Consider the following 18599-nt stretch of genomic DNA (forward strand, 5'->3'; position numbering starts at 1 on the left):
TACCCAATTTTTGTCTGAAAGCAGAACGTTTTTTCAATGAGGAAAGTGAAAAATTGGCTTGCAGAGAGCCTGCTCTACTACCCCACTCTCAGAACCCACCTTCCTTAACTGAAATAGAAATTACAGGTATAATATATAGGACACTCTTGTTTATCTTACACATAATACCAAGACTAATGTCCACTGGGCAGAATTTACCATTGTATCCCATATACTGCTGCTGCTGAAAATACAAATTCACATTTTCTTAAATATAATATTCTGCATCATCAATGTGATGTAAGTATGAAGTGTCATAAGTAGGAAAAATATTGTTAGCTTGGAAAACTTAATTTTTTCTCACTAGCTTGTTTTTTTCCCCCCCATAGAAGCCCACTGCAATGGAGATGCCTCCTGTGCTGCTACAGCCACTGCAGTTCTTAGGGCTGACAGTAGGGATTGTTTACCTGTTTCAAGAAGCAGCATTGCAGTCCATCTTTATAGATTTTACAGGGATGTTGACTCCAGTTTAATGAGCATCAGAGAGCATCTGGCAATTACACCCCTGAGGAAAGCTAACTGATAAATTTGCAGACCCGCTGCAGTAAGGCTGGCAAAATCCAGTCTTTAAAAACAGCTCTCAAACGGTCTCTGGCACACAGAGAAAAGTTTGCAAAGAAGGAGCTCCCACTTTACTTTGAAAAATGTTAGTAAGACACTACGTGCCATGCCAGAACAAAAACCCTGATGAGCTCCATTTCTTTTCTAAATCTGATTTTCCCAGTTGCACAGCTCCTCACAGGGATATGGAGATGCCCAGCATGAAGGTCAGGATCACAAGTAATTGTTTTATTATGGAAGGGAGTAAGAATGGGCCACCACACTTTCCAGGAAAAAAAGATAGTAGAAAACGCCTGGAAGGACCAAGGCAGAAAGAATGGTGTTGATATGTCAGCTAGCAAGGTGGCATGGGAATCCCCTTGGTTACACACAGTTATACAATCCTGGGAAAAACATTCTATGGATGATGCAAAAATGACCTGAGTTTTTGTCCAGGGGTGACCGATGCAGTTACACGAGGGAAACTGAGAAGCATCTGAAACTGAACACTGACCTAGTGCACTGTGTGAGTACAGTTCAAAGACACGGTGCTCAACAAATAAAACACAAGAATAAAAGCCAACAGCCCTTTTCATCCAGCAGCAGTAAAACCAGAGGGCAGAAAACGACGCTAAATCGCTTACGCTTGTTGCACCAACAAACCGTATCCAAGTAACAAAATCTGTGTCTCAGGGTAACCATTCCTATGCAACACATGGCAAAATAACTAAGTGCTGCCACCAAAGTCAATTTGAACCTACAAAAATTACTTACTCTGGGAAATGGTGGCATGTGAAGGAGGAAATGACAGTGTGAGGACCACAAAACCACCAGAAAGCAAAGCAGTGTAGAAGCAACTACTGCGTAAAAGCAAAGAACCACAGAGGGCTTGGTTTAACCACTTCAATATAAGTATGACCCCAGGTGACAAAGAGCATTCCATCATTTTGGTGATTGTCAAGCACAGTCAGCAGCTCCCTGTGTTCTTCCAGGCCTAAGCACAGACTCAAATGTAAATGTGAACTGAGGACAAAAGTTAAAAGTGCAGACGTCTGGACAGCACAGTAAGACTGTGAGAAATAGCTCAATGACGACCTGTTCGTGATCTCACTTTCCTCTTGGCTGCCTGAGCACTTGCAGAGCTACACGGACAGGAAAGCTAATAAATTTGGAAAATACCAGAACAATTTTAAGCAACTTCAGATCTTCAAATAAAGAATCCTTATTTTTAGTCAAATATGATTAAAGTTTAAAGAAAAAAAGCACCCATTTCTAATGCTGGATAAATACAGATTATTATAAAATCACTTTTAGTCATTTCAGATTTAGACTGTACAGAGTAACACACTAGGAGAACATTATGGATCTTCACATTCTTAGCCTAGGACCCCTACTCATTTGGTCCTCTTAACTCAAATTCTTTTCACACCTGTCATATGCAAGTGTAAGATAAAAGAAACTTCTCCTAGATAGAGCCAAGATTTTTAAGCACATTTCATTGGGCTCGTGTAGACTTTTGTTTCTAACCACAGCAGAAACTTGTGTCGTCAAAGTAATTCTTAAATGTCACAACTGCAAACGTAAACTTTGTACTGTGCATCAAACTGACTGGAAGGATTTAACAAGATGCACAGTTCCACGTGTGCAGATGTTCAAATACAAAGATTTTAGAAAAAAACTCAGTATTTACTGTAAAAATAATAAATCAAGAAGTAACAATTGTTTCCTGTTTCAATGAAAGGTGTATCTTTAAAATTTTGAGATTAATTCCTGATATCAAGCTGACCAACTGAATTAAATTTGCAGGAATTATTCTGTTAGTAGAGTTTAAATCTCTCTCCTAGCAGAGATTCAAATATTAGTCCCATAATACCTCTTTAAATACAAATATTCCCAACATCTCAGCTGTCTATTCCTTCCAATAATCCTGTGCCTGAAAATAAGTCTGGGGTTTTAAAACACAAACTTAGAAATAACCCAAAAAAACCCCAAACCAAACCAAAGTCAAAGCAAAACCCTAACACACCTGAGATGCTCAGAGCTAAGGCACTTCCCTTATTCCCTCATCCCACTTATTTATGAGGAGCTCCAGGGCACAGTGTGAAACATATTCTGGCAGCAATTACAATTTCAGGGAAACTGGTGTTCTGAAGAAACAAAATATTTTGCATTACAGTCTCTTTGGTCTTCTTTAACCTTCAAACTGCTTAAAAACCCGAGGATAATTTTTACTCTGCATATTCCATGGCATCAAACTAGCACATCTCCAAAGCTGAGAAAACATATGCTGTCAGCAAAGAACAAAATGATCTCTTTGATACTAATACCTGTGGTAGTAGCATGATAATAACTACGTGTGACAACTTCTCCCTGGTCTCAGAATAATTATGGCTCTCCAGAACTCAACATCTGCATTACCAGATGTTACTGTCAACCACGTAAGCAAAAGCACTGCAGAAACCTGGCCAGCCTCCAGAGCTTTAGTCTCAATACCTCAGCAGATGCAGGTGGTTTTCAGTAGTCCAATATTTGGAGCACCAAGCCATGCAAATCCACTTGTGTAAACAAGAAAACGGCATCAGCAAATAATGCATCATACCTAAACAGGCTTCATGCAGTCTGGGACTGACATTTCTGGCAGCCCAGGGAGAACTCAGATGAGATTTAGCATGTCTGACACAAAAAATAGTAATGTCACAACATGCTTCTGTCTGAATACTCTGTTTCATTAAGTTCTTTTAACTTTAACACTAACTTTCAAACACAGAGTATGTGCCAGCTGGATGACACATGAGCTATTAAAAAACGGGCATGGGCAGCAGAATCCTAAAATATCATCTCAAACCCATAAATTATTCACTTTTAAGACATAAGTGGCAACTTAGCACCAAACTCTTTGCCTGAACAGGATGATTTACATACAGTGCAGCTTTTATGGAAGAATTTTTCTTCTATCTATGTACGTCTAAACTGCTGCAATCTGAAATCAAATTATCTTCAGCAGGGAAGCAATCCAAACTCTAGCTGAACTTTCTAAGTGAAAATAAACATATTTAAAATGGAATTAACTGTAGCCAAAGGGTAACAATCTTTCATCAACGTGCTTGAAGGCCTTGGATGCTGAACCTTTTTGATTTCATACTCCTTAACTATTAAACCAACAGGTTGGATACCAAGTAAGAAGAACGAGTCGCTTTCTACTAATGACCCCTTCACCATTTTGTTTCCACAGGCAGGGAGAGATGAGCCTGCCCTGTCCTATGGGGCCAGACCTTCTTTTGTCTCTCAAGCCAGCCTAGGACACGCCTTTCCCAGAAGAGGCACGTGGAGGGCAACTCTGCTGCTGGAGCATCTCTCCAGTCCAGCACTGCTGAACATCCAGGTCCTCTTTTCCACCTCAATAACTCACTATGGATCCCCAGGGCTGCAAAAGCATTTTGGGAACCACTCACCCACTGATGGGCACACAGAGGGTGTTGCTGCAAATACAGAAGGGCTTTTCCTAACAGTTGCCCCAAATCATTTTACACAAGCAGCAAGTGAGGTCTAACGCGCTTATGCAGTTTATTTATAAATTAGGGAGGTGTGAGTGGAGGCTTAAACGAGATGTAAAATACTAACAAGAACAGAATCTGTCTGCTAGATCTCAGCAGAGCTGTGCAGGCTGAGAGGTAAAGCAAAGCAGGTTTCACAGCCAAATACTGCATCCAGTATTTGGTACTTCGACATGAATCTCTAAAGGGTAGTGAATGCGTATCAGCCTAAGTGTTCAGACACATAATTAAGTCAGAAATCATTAGGGCCTTTATGACAGCTCTACAGCACTAAAAGTCAAGGTTTCCACTATAAAACTTCTTCTTCATGCATGTAAAAATTAGCTGTCAGAATTATTTCTAGGTTCAAATACGTCTCATAAGCTCTTCACCTTCAAGCAAATTAAACTGAAGTGCCCAATCATTTTTAAATGGCATAAGCAGGGGGTTGCAGTCTGATACAATTCTGAATATTCAGCCTTTTAACTTGAACTTCAACAATTAAGGTTTCCTTAGCAGCGGTAGCTTCACCCGCTCTCCAACTCTGTGCTCACAATTTTCTACAACTATGGCAAAGGCCGCATCCAAAATTAAGGAGCATAAGCTACACATGCAGGCATTAATGGTAGGAAAACAAAGGCAGTGTTACCACTGGTTACTGGCATTTTAGTGCCTCAAAACAGAGGAATCTGAGTTCAAGACTCCAGAACACCAGCCACTGTATAGAGAGCAAATAAAATCACTCACCACCCCAGAGAGCTCCCAACCTGATAAACTAGATTTTTAAAATCCATACATGAATGGTCTTTAGTTATTCTGGTCCCTCTATACACAGAGGTACTATTTTTAAAAAAAAGATTTTGAAAAACAAGTGCATATCAATGCTATAAGTTACCTAATTTAATCTTGCTGAGGCTTGTCTCTGAGAAACTATGTGAAAAAATAAATCCAAGTTATTCCATATTCCTCAGGTGCCAAGACATGCTAGACATGTCACCTAACAAAATTAAAATATTAAAATATACCCACTGTTAGCTATAAATAATGAAAAGTTAAAGAAAGGAGCTAAGTTACACAATTGCAAATTCAGAACAATTCTGGAAAATTCAGGAAAATAAGTGCATACTAGGAAATCTGAAAAAGAAAAAAAAAGAAAAATGTTTAAATCTGCTCTGAAAGAGGACTTAGTTAAATAACTAGTTATACATCTAGACCATTACAAGGGTGGTTGCAAACTGGAGGGGCTCCCTTTCAGTGGCAACACCAGGGAGGGAGAACAGGAGCATTTAAAAAGGATACAATTGACCTTAGTTCAGCATGTGGCTTCCTACGCTTCTAAGAAACACAGCTCCACTTTCGTGACTGTCAATATACTGCTTCAAATGATAGGTATAATTCATTTTAATTCCAAATTATTTTTATTAGGTTTTTTTGAGTTCTTTCTGACTGGAACCATAGTAATTTACTGAATTACTAAATTACTGAAGTGCTGAATCCATATTTAGTGAACTAGTCCCTTCTGCTCAAATCTAATAATATAAGATGAGAAAAATTTCACATCATATTCATGGAAAAAATTAATTTAATGTATTTGATTATTTCTTTAAAGAAGGGTCTAAACTGCATTAGCTCAGACTTTTTTGATTCCCAGTGCATAATAATATTCCTGTAATAATTCATGCCTGTCTTTTGTTTAGATTTTTTGTTCTTTTTTTAAGGAAAAATAAAATACAGATAATGAATTTGATTAAATCAAAACATTATTATAGAACACACATTCTGAAAGGCAAATTGAATACCATCAAGGAGCTTTTCTTGTCTTCATTCAATCTTCACTTTCCCTAAATAATTAAGCCTTCTCTGAAAATTCAGACTTTCAGCTATAGAGATAACTGGTTTGTGAAGCTGTACTTTAACATCTGCATGTATTCAAGGCTGGTGAGAGACAATATTTCCAGTGGGTCTCAATTTCTGCTGGTAAACAGGGAAAAGCAACTGAGAACTTTGTTACATTGACTTCAAGATCAAATCGGGACCTCTCCACGGAGCTTTCCTCCATTTCATAAAACCAGAGCCACATCATTCCTTGCGAGGAAGCACTCACTCACTGTAATTTTCCATATGTAATAGAATGTGGTCTCTCTCAAAGCCAGTGTTCAAGTAATGCTGTAAGTAAAAATCATTTGATTTAACTGTACTCTCACATATTCCCAGGGCAGTTCAAATATTGTCTCAAACCTGTGCTAGCAGAGATCCATCAGCTCCCTCTCAGCTGTAATAACAACAAACCAATCTTGAGCACACACAAATGTTTCCATGATTTCAAACATCAGGCAAAATAAAAATAAGAGCTTTTCTGGCAAAATTTAATAGCAAACTTTAATAGCATTCACAGCTGAGGAGAAGTTAATGCATTGTTTGTAATACCAAAAATAGCATGAAGACATCTCCTAGCTATCTGGTGAGGAACACTAATTCTCCGTTACTATCAGGTCATCTCTTTAAAGAATTACAAACAGTACTACAACATACTTTTGTTGCTTCTGGAATAGCTGCCCCTGCAATTCTTGCTAAGGTCACGCTTTTTCTTTTAAGTCACCTTTTTAGTAGTTTTAAGAGGCACTATTTACATCCTGTATCACAGTCTGGCATAAAGAACTGAAACTATTTGTGTACAGCTACAGGAAACCTTACGGCAATTATTGCCATCCCTCTATGTCTGAAACTGCTTTCCTCTCAACCTGGAAACATAAACTATGTTTCCTTTGGGATAACAGATCTTCAATTACTGATGGAATATCACCATTCTTGTCCCAAAGTCAGTCTTCATGAGTGGCACAACAGCACACAACAAGTACGTACCACTCATCTTTAGATAAATCTGTTTTCTACCACTGCTGAACTAAGAGTCACATAATATAATGCAGCCAGAAACCACTGTCTAACACACAATAAATAGATGGTGTTAAAATGTCTTTATGCACCAAGAGATCCAGTATATAACCTAATGCTGACGTTAATTGTTTTGGGGCAGGCTGGATTATTCAGTAACCAAATTTTAGTGCAAACATTCTGAGTTCTGTGGAGGATAATATAAATTTGGAGCAAGTGTGTAAGGAAACTTAAAGAACATCCCTCTATGCTAACAGGTGCTGCAGAAATGTCAGCTGCTCTAGTCTAAGAGGATGCAAACAGGACCAGATCTCAAAGAGGTTCACCTCTTTTGGAGAAACCAAACACACGTGAGCAAAGGAGGCTCACATGAAGTCCCTCAGAAGTCACAAGATGCTGGTGCCATCACACCCTTTGCTGGGACAGGCGTGCCCAGCTCAGCTGAGATGCCCTGGGAGAACCCTGGGATTTCCCTGAGGCAGTGCAGGAAAGGTCACTGAGGAAAGGGAGCCAAGCAGCAAGGCATTAAGATTTGGTACATGTAATTCCACAGTCCTGCTGGAAAAATTCTAACGTTCCCCCAGAGTGATTTGGTAAATGACCAGTTTTGACTACGTTAGGGAGGCAGAGAGCCCAGCTGGGCAAGGAGGAACCTTCCACAAACGAGACCCAGAGCTCTGGAGCAACAGGGCACCTCGGGGCTCCTCTGGCAGGACCCCACAGCCTCCTTAGAAAGGCAGGGCCAGCACTGTGCAGGAATGTCACTGAAGAGTTTCCCACTTACCTAATTTGATATAGGATAATTTGATCTTTAATGTCAGTCTTAATTACGTTAACTGAGGGGAAGGGATCCAATCCTACTGCCAACATTTAATCCTAGTGTGACTCATCCTGATCCAATTAACTGTTTCCCACACAGAGAAGCCTTTTTAAAGTCAGGACACACTGAGTCAGGAGGAAATGAGAGAGAGAGAAGAGAGACCCGGCCCTCCATGAGCCTCATTCCTCCTCAGGAATCTGTGATCTGTACACAGCTGCTGCAGCAGCAGTGCTGGCAAAAACTGGGAAAAGGGAGTTAGACTAATACAGGCAGGATGCGACAAAAGCATGTAAAACCAATTTCCAAATCCATGAGACTAAAGGAGGATTTAATTTATTTAGCTTTGTATTTCTAGAATAATACCAAATGATTCTTGTTTTAACAGAGTCTGCTTCTAAAAAAAAAAAAAATAAGTTTTGCTAGTGGAGAGCTGCAAATCCCAGATAATGCCCAGCATGTTCACAGTGCCATGAACAGCTCCATGTCTTCCAGGAGCTCTGTGACAGCAGCCAGCTCCACCCCAGCTCCTCCAGCCACCAGAGCCCAAATCCTCTGGTTTAGTTCAGTCTGTTAATCAGGACACACTATTAATATCAAGCCCTCTCAGGTACCCTAGCTAACACAGCTCAAGAAGAAAGGAAAAAAAAGGTGTTAATTCAAAAATTTAGTAACAAATTTTATTCATCTTGGTATGCTTCAATACAAGCTCTGAAAAGACTGATGGAACACAGAGATCAGGAAAAAATAAACTTCAGAAAGAAACCACTAAATCATCTCACATCACCTTTCCTATGCCACAGACATATTTTGCCTTGTGTTGAACCCTAAGACAACTGTTTGGCTTCTTTAGCCAACAACAAAACAAAGCCATAACAGAGTTGGTTCCATTCATCACCTTTTCTGTGCTGTGTACTTTTAATTGCAATTTAATGCTGGATTCTTCCCCAGGTGTCTCTTTTTATGTTGAATACTGCTGCACTGTAATCACCTAACTTCATCTTACATTCTCTACAATACTTACGTCGATATGAATGAGATCACCCACCCAAGCTGTATTTATATATAAGGACTGTGTCCTTAACAACTCTCTGGGCATTTATGACATAGCCATCATGGTACTTTGAGTTGTCACCACTTCAAAGGAACTATGAGCACAAGAAGTACTTCTGGCCCTGGGGTGAGAAGGCAATCAGGTTTCAGCCACGACCACCGGGAGAAGTGGTACCAAGCACTGCAATACATATGGCAGCTTTGAGAAGTGCTGTGTAAAGGACAGAACTTCACCTATTACACAAAATTACATCAATGTATTCACATAGGCACAAAACCCCATATAGAAGTGGACAGCTATACAAATAGATATGTTTCTGTCTGTAGGAAACAGCCTTTATGAAAGTTATTCCATTTTTTTTCTTTTAAAAACTCAGAAGTTTTCCACAAGAACAAAATGAATACCTGTATTAACACCATGCCCTATCTATCTTCTTAGCATATAAACTGAATAATTTAGAAACAATATCCCCTGCACGGTCTGTGCTAGGATCCTGAGGAACCATGCAGATTTAATGGTTTTTTTTTGTCACAGGGTTTAATTTTCTTAAATAGTTTCCAGAAATATTAGTAAAGAAAAACAGGCATGATAATACAGAAGAAAACCATTTGTATATTTTAGGCCACTATTTGCACTGCTAGCAACACAGCAGCAGGTTCCATTTGCCTTGCACTAAGCATTGTCATAAATAATTCAGCTCCTTGCTTCGTTCCCTAAATAGTTGACAGGGAACAGAAACTTTGCTCGTGACCCGTATGGCCTTTTTTGAAGCCTGCCTATTTATTTAATAATGCACATCACAAGGCCCATCACCCAGGCTGGCATTTATTAAAAATAAAAGCATTCAATAACGATTACTAACAAATGACCATGAAACAAGTGACTTCCCAGAGCTACCACCTTTTACTTGCAAATAGCACCCAGCCAACGATTTCAATAATTAAATGCTCTCAATCTGCACTGCAGCAGCCCTGGCTCACATAGCCTTCGACAAGAAACAGACTCCAGAAGCGCTGGGAACACCTTCCAGCCTCGGCCACAATTATAACTGTAAATATCTGAGCTCCCTGCTAAAGCACAGCTGCCCCGTTGGAACAAAGAAAACAATTTCCATCAAAGGCACACTGACATCTTCATGGACTCGTTATACATTCTTAAGTATTGATCCTTCTTCTCACTGTCTCACCTCTTCAAATTTTGATGAAGTCCTGGGCTTCTCCAGTCTATGGGTTCCAGTTTGTCACCTGAAGCAGCAGCAAAATGTGATACTGCCTAGAGCACACCGCTGGTTGAGTCAAGGTAATGAGCTTCAAAACTTTGGCCATTTCATCAATTCTGTATTATAAGGGAGGATTACTGCAGGGGTCTGAAGCCATGCCCCAAATTCCAAAGGAAAGACATTCCAAATGACTTTCTTTTTCTAGACCCAGACCTCAGTAAAGTACTACTATTATTACAAATTCCTAGCTGAAGAGCTTTCCCAAATTTCCTGGAGAGAAGTCAATCTTTGATGGGGTCCTGACCCCTTCAGCAATAGAGACCTTTCTCCTGAAGCCTCACACAACCCACTTAGTTAGCCAGATGGCTAATGAAGTTTGAGCACCCATTAAAAAAGGTGAAACAAGTAAGATACTCACTTTTCTGTTCCTGTTGTCTTCTCTACTCTGCTAAGTAACAAACTTTCACAAAATATAAACAGACATCAAGTTGGTCAAGGACCAGACATTGCTTTGCGGGGAAATGTCAGCACATACCCCCCAAATTCTCCAAAAAGGAACAAAAATCATGAGGTCTCCCAGAAAAAAAGATTTCCAGAAAGTTTTGCTTCTGAGCTATTCAAACACTCTGTTTTGATTATGACATTTCAAGTCACTTTTCTACTTTTATGTTTCACTAAAAGGAAAAAAAGAATGGATAGAGAAAATTCCATCTCACTGGAAAATTACAACCTTCTCAGCCTTGAAGAAATACTCATAAACCAAGCAGAGTATGAGTTGGTATTTTAACTTGGACAGGAACACATGTAAATTTGTGGCAACTGCATGTGTCTAAAGGAAACATCAGCTTCCATGAAGGATTAGACTTGAAAATGTATATTTAAATACTACCTATTACTGAGACTGAGAGAAATCGGACATACACACAGAGCAGGAGGCATTATTCAACATCTTGTCCACAAACAGTACTCTAGAAATTTTAAAAAGCCAACTTGTTTAATTTTGATAAGTCTTACACTCCACAAGTTCCAATATTGCCAGGGAAAGCCCAACTTTTCAATGCAATCCATATTTGTTTCATTCCAGAAACTCATCAGCTTTCAAAGAGAATTGGACTGAGAATAGAAGCCCCTTAACGGAAGACTACTGCAAAATACTATGATTAAAATTGATTATTATTCAGACAATATCAATTTCATTATCCCTGATCGATCCTGAGCAATGTTCCCCAGCAACCTTCAGTTACAAATGCTGCATGCACAGTAACTTAATAAAGTACAACAAATTGCAGCCAGTTAAATTCAGCAGCAATCTGACTTATCAGGCTTCCAGCAAATAGCTGTCATAGGTGCTGATGTAGGGAACTGCATGTCAGAGCACCACCAAAAAGGGCTGAGAAAACTCCTTCCCCTCAGGGCTTCATTAATTTGATTTATGTGTGCAGGCAGGAAACGAACTGCTTATTGTTGCAGTGCCTACCATGGAACTGCAGATTCCACCGAAAGGCTGGATCTCAGGAGTATCCATGGACTTCAGTTTTAAACCATGCTGATGAGAGGTGCATCCTAAACAGCAATCTGCCAGTGCTTGGTGCTTAGAAGTTTTAAGGACTCTTTGCAATGGCCTCTGCCACAGCCTCCTCTGAGGAAAAATCCACCCTCTGAGCACACTGTAAGGCTGGGAAGTTCAGAGCCAAGACAGGAGAAACTCGTGCAGTTGATCAGGCAATTAGACAGTTCATGTGCCACTAATTAAATGGTTAAGGGGGTTTGTTCTGCAAGGTTTGCTCCTCACTATCATTGTAAGAATGTCCCTGGGACCACCAGCCAAAATTAGTGATCCTCCTTGTGTTGAGTTGCAAGGACTGGACAGTGAAGGACAACTTTGTCCAATTTCTGCACACTACGGTTCTTCCCAAATGGAAGCAAGTGGCCTGCAATGAAAACTGGTTGTCATCTCAGCAGGCTGTGGTTTTCTTTTTCCTTCAGATTCTTTCTGTCAGAAAAAAAGTAGTTTGGTTAAATCTATAAAAATGATGGCAATGTAGTAACTCTTTATCCTCTACATACTGCCTTTTAGCCAGCATTAATCTCAGAGTTGCTCAGAAATGTCCAGCCAAGTATTTCTGGTTTTCAGGTAAAGTCAAGTACAGAGCCTATCACTCACCAGAAGTTTCTAAAATGGATGGATCTTTAACATCCATAGATGTTTCACCATCCATTCCGGTTTGTCACTGAAACAGAAAGTATTCCTTAAAAATCTGAGCTTTCCAAACTGCACCAGACACCTTCAGGCAAAGGGGAGAGCAAGATGTCCTGGGGCAGCCCAGCTAACAGGATTCAAGGAATCATCAGGCTCTCCCCACAATCCCTCTGTTGCCCCAAACAGGCAGGAATGTGGAATACCAGACCTTTAAAAAGAAAATTACTCCCTCAGCCATGCTGGCACAGCTCATTTCATCATCCATTAGGGGAAGTAGCACTTGTCACCATTCAGAATTGCTGTTCTAATTGGGACTAAATTGCCCCACACTTCCAACAGCAATGGTAAAGAGGCTAATGGCCATGGAAATTGGTTCTCTCTCTAAACCCTAACCACACTTCTGTTATGAGGAGTGTGAGGCAATTCCAGCAAGGTAATCTTTAAAATAAATAAGATTATGCAATTCAAAAATAAGAGATCAGAGCAAATTTAATTTATACTTTATAGCCTATCAAAAACTGGTGTCACTTTTTCATGGAAAACACGAGGCACTGTACAGCAGCAACACCAAAGCCATTCATCTGGGCTGTGACAGATACTAAATTTATCAAGGGACTTATTACTTATTATGCTGATGTGGCATAATATAGTTTATCGATTCTAACTCTTTAACTTATCACACTTATTGCTCTGGAAATCAAACATGTACTGCTTAGAAAAATTATTTTAAGGCAATGCTATGTACTTAATTTACAAAAGATACAGTTATGATACAAAAAATCAGATTTTACTGTAAATAATTTGCAAATCCAACATCTAAAAATCGGTATTTTTTATGGTTACCATTAAAGAAATAATCAACTGAAAAGAAAAATTGTTCTCAGTGAAATACATGGTGCACTTGAAACACATCCTTTCAATGGTAAGTAAACCATAACCTCAGATATTTCTTCAACAAAGGAGTATTATAAGCATATGCTGCAGCTGACTCTAACAGGATCAAATTCACACCTCTTTCTCAAGCATTATATTGATATAATGCATCCTTTTTTCATCTAAAGAAACAAAATTTTAAAAAAGAATTAAACCAAAGAAAATGATAAAACACACAAGGCTTTCTATTAACACCTCTGAAGTACAGATATAACCTATTTTTTGGTTTAAAAAGAAATCATATTTGACATAAGTGGATATCTGAAGCCTAAATTTACCAAGTCTCTGTTCCACAGATAGCACTTGGGTCACACAGGGCATCTTTCTTCCACAAAAGACACCTCCCCATGTTCCCAGAGCCATTCTTCGATGGGGAGGTGGCAGGGGGATAAGTGGGAACTTTCCCTTGTTTGATATTACTCTTATCTCCTTTCAAAAGGGGCTTTGTACTTATAAATACACATTCAAAATTATCATGTGAATGAAGAGAATCCCAAGTGATTCCGCAGTGTGGGAATGAAATAGCTCTAGAGAGCTCACTCAGCTCCTGGTTACCCAGGAATACGCCGACATCCATTTCCAAAGATGCTGTAGGCCTGGCTTCAGACTGAGCCTAACTACATTTAACACCTGCATTTTTGATAGCAACACAAGAAATACCTGAGACTGATATACAGGAGGGAATAGGATGAGTTCCCACTGAGATTTGCTTTTTGCAATGCTCTTTTCGGCTGTTGGTGTGACAAAACCCAGAATTTGTGTACAGGGGACACGAGTGAAGCGAGCAGGGGCCTGGGCCAGCCAGCACACAGCTACCAGCAGCCATGGAGAGGTCAGGTGTAGCTATTAATTAACAGTAGCTGTTAACAGGAGCAGGCACTAAATGGGTCTCTACTCAGGGAAGCAGTCACCAGCGCAGTCCTTTCCTCACACCCTTCCTGAGGAGGTTCTGCTCCTGCGGCGATTCCTCATTCTGGGCACAAAGGCAATCTCACCAGGCAGGAGCCTGTAGATTTCATTCAGTCCAAATCTCCAAAACTCAAATTTTCGAGGAAGTTCCAGGCTCTCTTTGCTCCTCAGGTATGTATTTCACAGGCTTTACCTGAGAAAAAGGTTCAAAGGCCCAAGGTTTTAACAGTACTGATTACAACTGATCAGGGAACAAGAAACACTTGGATATGGAAGCTTCTCACTTCACTTTGAGAAAAAACAAGTAAAAGTCCTTTTCTCACTGCACTGGCACTTTTGTTCCTTGGCCATGACACACAGGAGAGCAGCTGCTGCCTGCTCTCCCAAAGCCCTTTGAAGAATTAAGCTGAAGTTATGGATGGCAGCAGGCACCAGTGACAAATCAATTCTCGCCAGAGATGGATTTGGGAGATTCTGCAAGTGGTATTACCAGCTGGAATAAGGAACAGATACGCCTCTAAAGGACAGTTAGTTACAACTGGATGTATTATGAAGGGATTTAAACCTCCCTACTGCTCAAGGGGGTGAAAATGATAGTGAAGGAAGCATTTGAGTGAGAATACCCAGGACAAAAAGCAGAGCTGAAATGAAGGAACTGCTCTGTAGACTGGCTGGAGAGCAAAGCAAAGACTCTTCTGTCTGTGCCCCCATCCCAGTTTTAATCATAGGAAGATGTATCTAAAAAAACTGTGGATCTGATAGTAACCAAGATGTAAAATTTTGGAAAGTAATTATTGAGTAAAGCACAATAAGGCTACAAGAATTTTAAAAATGTGAGAACAATTAGCTAATCTGACAAATCATGTACAGCCAGAGTTATCACTGACACCAACATGACTGACTGTTTCTTTTAGTCTTACTATTCAACATGAATCCTTGTTTATTCATTTAATTTACAGAAGTCAACCCCAAAATTAAAACTTCCTAAAAAATTATGATAGCCCCACATTTTCCAAATACAATAGGATTGTTTCATTTTTATTTGGTTTTGAAGCAATAAAACTGAAATAATTTCATATAAACTAAAAAGACACCTTCTGTATTTCTTCTATTGGAATATTCAGCACTGTCAAAGATGCAACACAATATAATTTTTTTATGAAAAGTATGCCAAATTGTATAACAGGAGTTAAAATCTCAGAAGTTTCTGATAGGACTGTATTTCTGCTACTTACTGTAGCTTTTATTTCTTTCTCCCTTTAGATTCTGGTGTATTCAATTCAAATCTTAACTGAAAAAATTACCAAAAAAAGGTAGTTTTTTGGTTCACTTTGCACAAAACTCAAACATTTACCATTTTAAAACATAAAACCTTAGCAAAGTATATGATGATCAGAATCTTGGTAGCTAGTGACAGTAACTCGAAGTCAGTGACGGTGATCCCTCTCAGTCTGGAGCAGGGTCTGTCAGACTTTTTCCTTCCCCTTGTTTTCTTACTGAAGGTAGGGCAAGAAAAAAGTCACCCAGGAGGTAGAGGGGACACTAAACAGCAAAAACGGCACATTCCCCTTTAATCTGGGGAAAGAGGGGGGGGGGAAAAAAAAACTTGAGTCATTATAAGCACAGATCTGCTGAATAATTAAATTAAGTGGCAATGATTACTGAAGAGCTGACCTGCATCTGGCAGATGTGCAGCAACAGAATAACGATACACTTCTTTAGCATCGCCTTTTTCATCCCCTTTCTCACAGAGTGAGAAAGCAAAACCAGCTGAATTTTCAAAAGCACTTAAGTGATAGTAGAAATCTGAGTGCCATTTTAAAAAGTAGCTTTAAGAAGTCAGATCTCATTGAAAATTATGCATATTTTTATTGCAAATTTACTTTTGAGAATTCAACAGCGTGCTGCTTACCGAAACTGGTGGTGGGCGTTTCTGTCTTTTTGAAGGTCTGCCTCTGATGACCTTCAGCATTTATTATAAAGACCTCCACATCTAAATGTGTTCATTCCTTTGGAGAGCAGAGCCTTTTCCAGTGTAATGATTGTACTTTGGAGCTGCAGATACTCCTTGGGGAGCGTGGCTCGAGGCACAGGTCACTCCTCTCCAGCCATGCCCTCCTGACAACACTCTCTAAAGGGCTCCAAGAACTCAATCTTGCCATGGACTCTCAACCCCCCTGTCCCAGGAGACAACCTGCTTTCTGCCTAGCAGTTTTACCACCTTTATCCATCTGTTTTGCCCTGGTAAGTTCTGCTGGTTACGGATATAAATGTAAGCAGTGCCCAAAGTATTCCGTGTTTCAGCTTCTACCTCTTTTGGATGTGGAATTTATGCCCTTTTCATACTCACCCTGAATGCCTTTTGGAGCCAAGGTACACCTAACTTGAACTTAAACCTTGTCATATATCTTCCAGAAGAAAACTGTGAAAAGTTACATTCATGGCACAAACAGATATCATTACTGGATTCCCAACAGCCCAGTGATATTTGCAGGATTATGTGTGATTTTACCACAAATGAATTGCTATATTTACTGACTGAATCCTATTAATAATATTGGCTTTTTTTTTTTTTTTGTCCCAGTTTAAACTTCAGTGTGTTAGGTTAGAAAAACTCTTCATTTTTTTTGTGGCAATCACTTTTCTCCTTCTGACAATTTGTCTTGAAACCTCTGAAACATCAGATTGAACTGATTTCTACTTTTTATCGTCGACAATGCAAGCACCCCCCTACAGGGGGTGGGGAGAGGTCCAAAAATGCTCACAGAGATAATGTTGACTTAGGCTGTATCATTGATTAAGCAACTTGGCCAAGACCAGTAATTAGAACTGTGCTAAATTGCACAGAAATTCTGTAGCATTCCCATCTCATGGGGAACAAGGTGCAAAGTTGAAGCAATAAAAGCCAACTCACTGAGTTTTCTTCTTCCCCTGGAGAAGCCAGACAGGAAGACCAGAATATCCCAATTCAGCAACCCATGAACACAAACTGCTGTTACCTACACCATCACAGAATTGTTTAGGTTGGAAAACACCTCTAGGATTGAATCCAACCATTAAGCCAGCACTGCTGAGTGACAAGGTGTCTAAACCATGTCCCTAAGTGCCACACCCACACGTCCTTTAAATCCTTCCAGGGATGGGGACTCAACCACTTCCCTGAGCAGCAACGACCCTCCATCCCTAACAGAGATTGGTACACAGACTTCATTCAACTCACACAGAATCCAGTCCAAATCCAAACAAAACCAACACAAGTCCCCTGGTGCACTTCTGCAACCTCTTTAGAAGTGCAAAGGGTCAAATCCTCAAAGCTTCATCCAACCACGAGCAGATTTCACCCCAACAGAAAGCTCCCACTCCAGAGCTCCAAGCACATTAAGGTTATGTCTGCTCCACCGTTATGATTGGCACCTCTGTGTCTCTTGAACAGGTTTTTTTTCTCCTAATTCCTTTACAGGACTGTTAGCAAACTCCCATACCATCTGAGCCTGATCTAAGGAGTAAACAATGAAAATTAAATTAATGTCATGCTCAGTAACATTTAAAAATTGCAAGCTAAGCAGCTGCCACTTATTCCTAGTAACTCAAAGTATTTTATTGAAGGAAGTTTTCCAATAACATATATTGATTTTGTCAGGTTTGGGCTTTTTTTTCACCCAAGCAACATATGTTGCATGTTCTGTACTCACAGGGCTACACACAGCCAGGTTTCACTGCAGTCGCTCTGACTCCTGCCAAGCAGATGTTGAGGGAAAGCAGCTAAACACAACATGGGATAAAAGCTGTCTCAGACCAAAATATTGGGTTAGGAAAAAAACTTGTGGGTAATGCAATGTATCAAAAACATTGTTTATATATTTATATACAGAATTGATAGGTAGCTGAATTAATGTTTGACTACATTTATTGAAATTCTGCCATTACATAAAAAAGAAACCCAAACAAATATTAGGAATTATGTTAAAGGATGGCCACTCCTAAAGTTTTTTAAGTTCCAAAATATTCATATAATTCATTTTATCTAAAGTCCAGATTCTCACTAGTATCCTAATAGCAAGCTGAAATTGTATGACAAGTGATGAAGGGTTTGAAAAGGGATGGTTTAAACCACCCTTAGAAATAACAAGAATGGCAAGTGATTCCCAGTCCCCAAACACAAAGTACTGAAGTATTATCCTGAGTCTGACAGACATGCCAGCAATTTGCTGTAATTTGTGTAATACCCAATCTTAGGGCTGAGCTTACTCCAATACTTTGCTTGTGATGAAACCTAATGACAGAATTCAATTCAATTTACTCTCTGAAAAACAAAGTAGTTAATTTTTTACATTAAAAATCAACATTTTTCATCACCTGTACCCTTTCCCATTATGAAATTAATTAGATTTGTATGAAGTAGAATCAGTTTGGCACATGAAAACCCTTCATATTTACTTTTTCTCTTGAATTTAATAAGAGTG

The 18599-nt window shown here is 39.5% G+C and overlaps 1 protein-coding gene across 9 annotated transcripts in view; it reads right to left on the reverse strand.

Moving 5' to 3' along the window:
- Positions 1-18599, reverse strand: part of NAALADL2 (N-acetylated alpha-linked acidic dipeptidase like 2) — a 421951-nt gene that overhangs the window by 211175 nt on the left and 192177 nt on the right. The window lies entirely within an intron of this gene.

Source organism: Corvus kubaryi, unplaced genomic scaffold (assembly GCF_017639235.1).
Source record: "Corvus kubaryi isolate FWS band 111438036 unplaced genomic scaffold, C.kubaryi_AGA036_p1.0 37397, whole genome shotgun sequence".
NCBI lineage: Eukaryota > Metazoa > Chordata > Aves > Passeriformes > Corvidae > Corvus > Corvus kubaryi.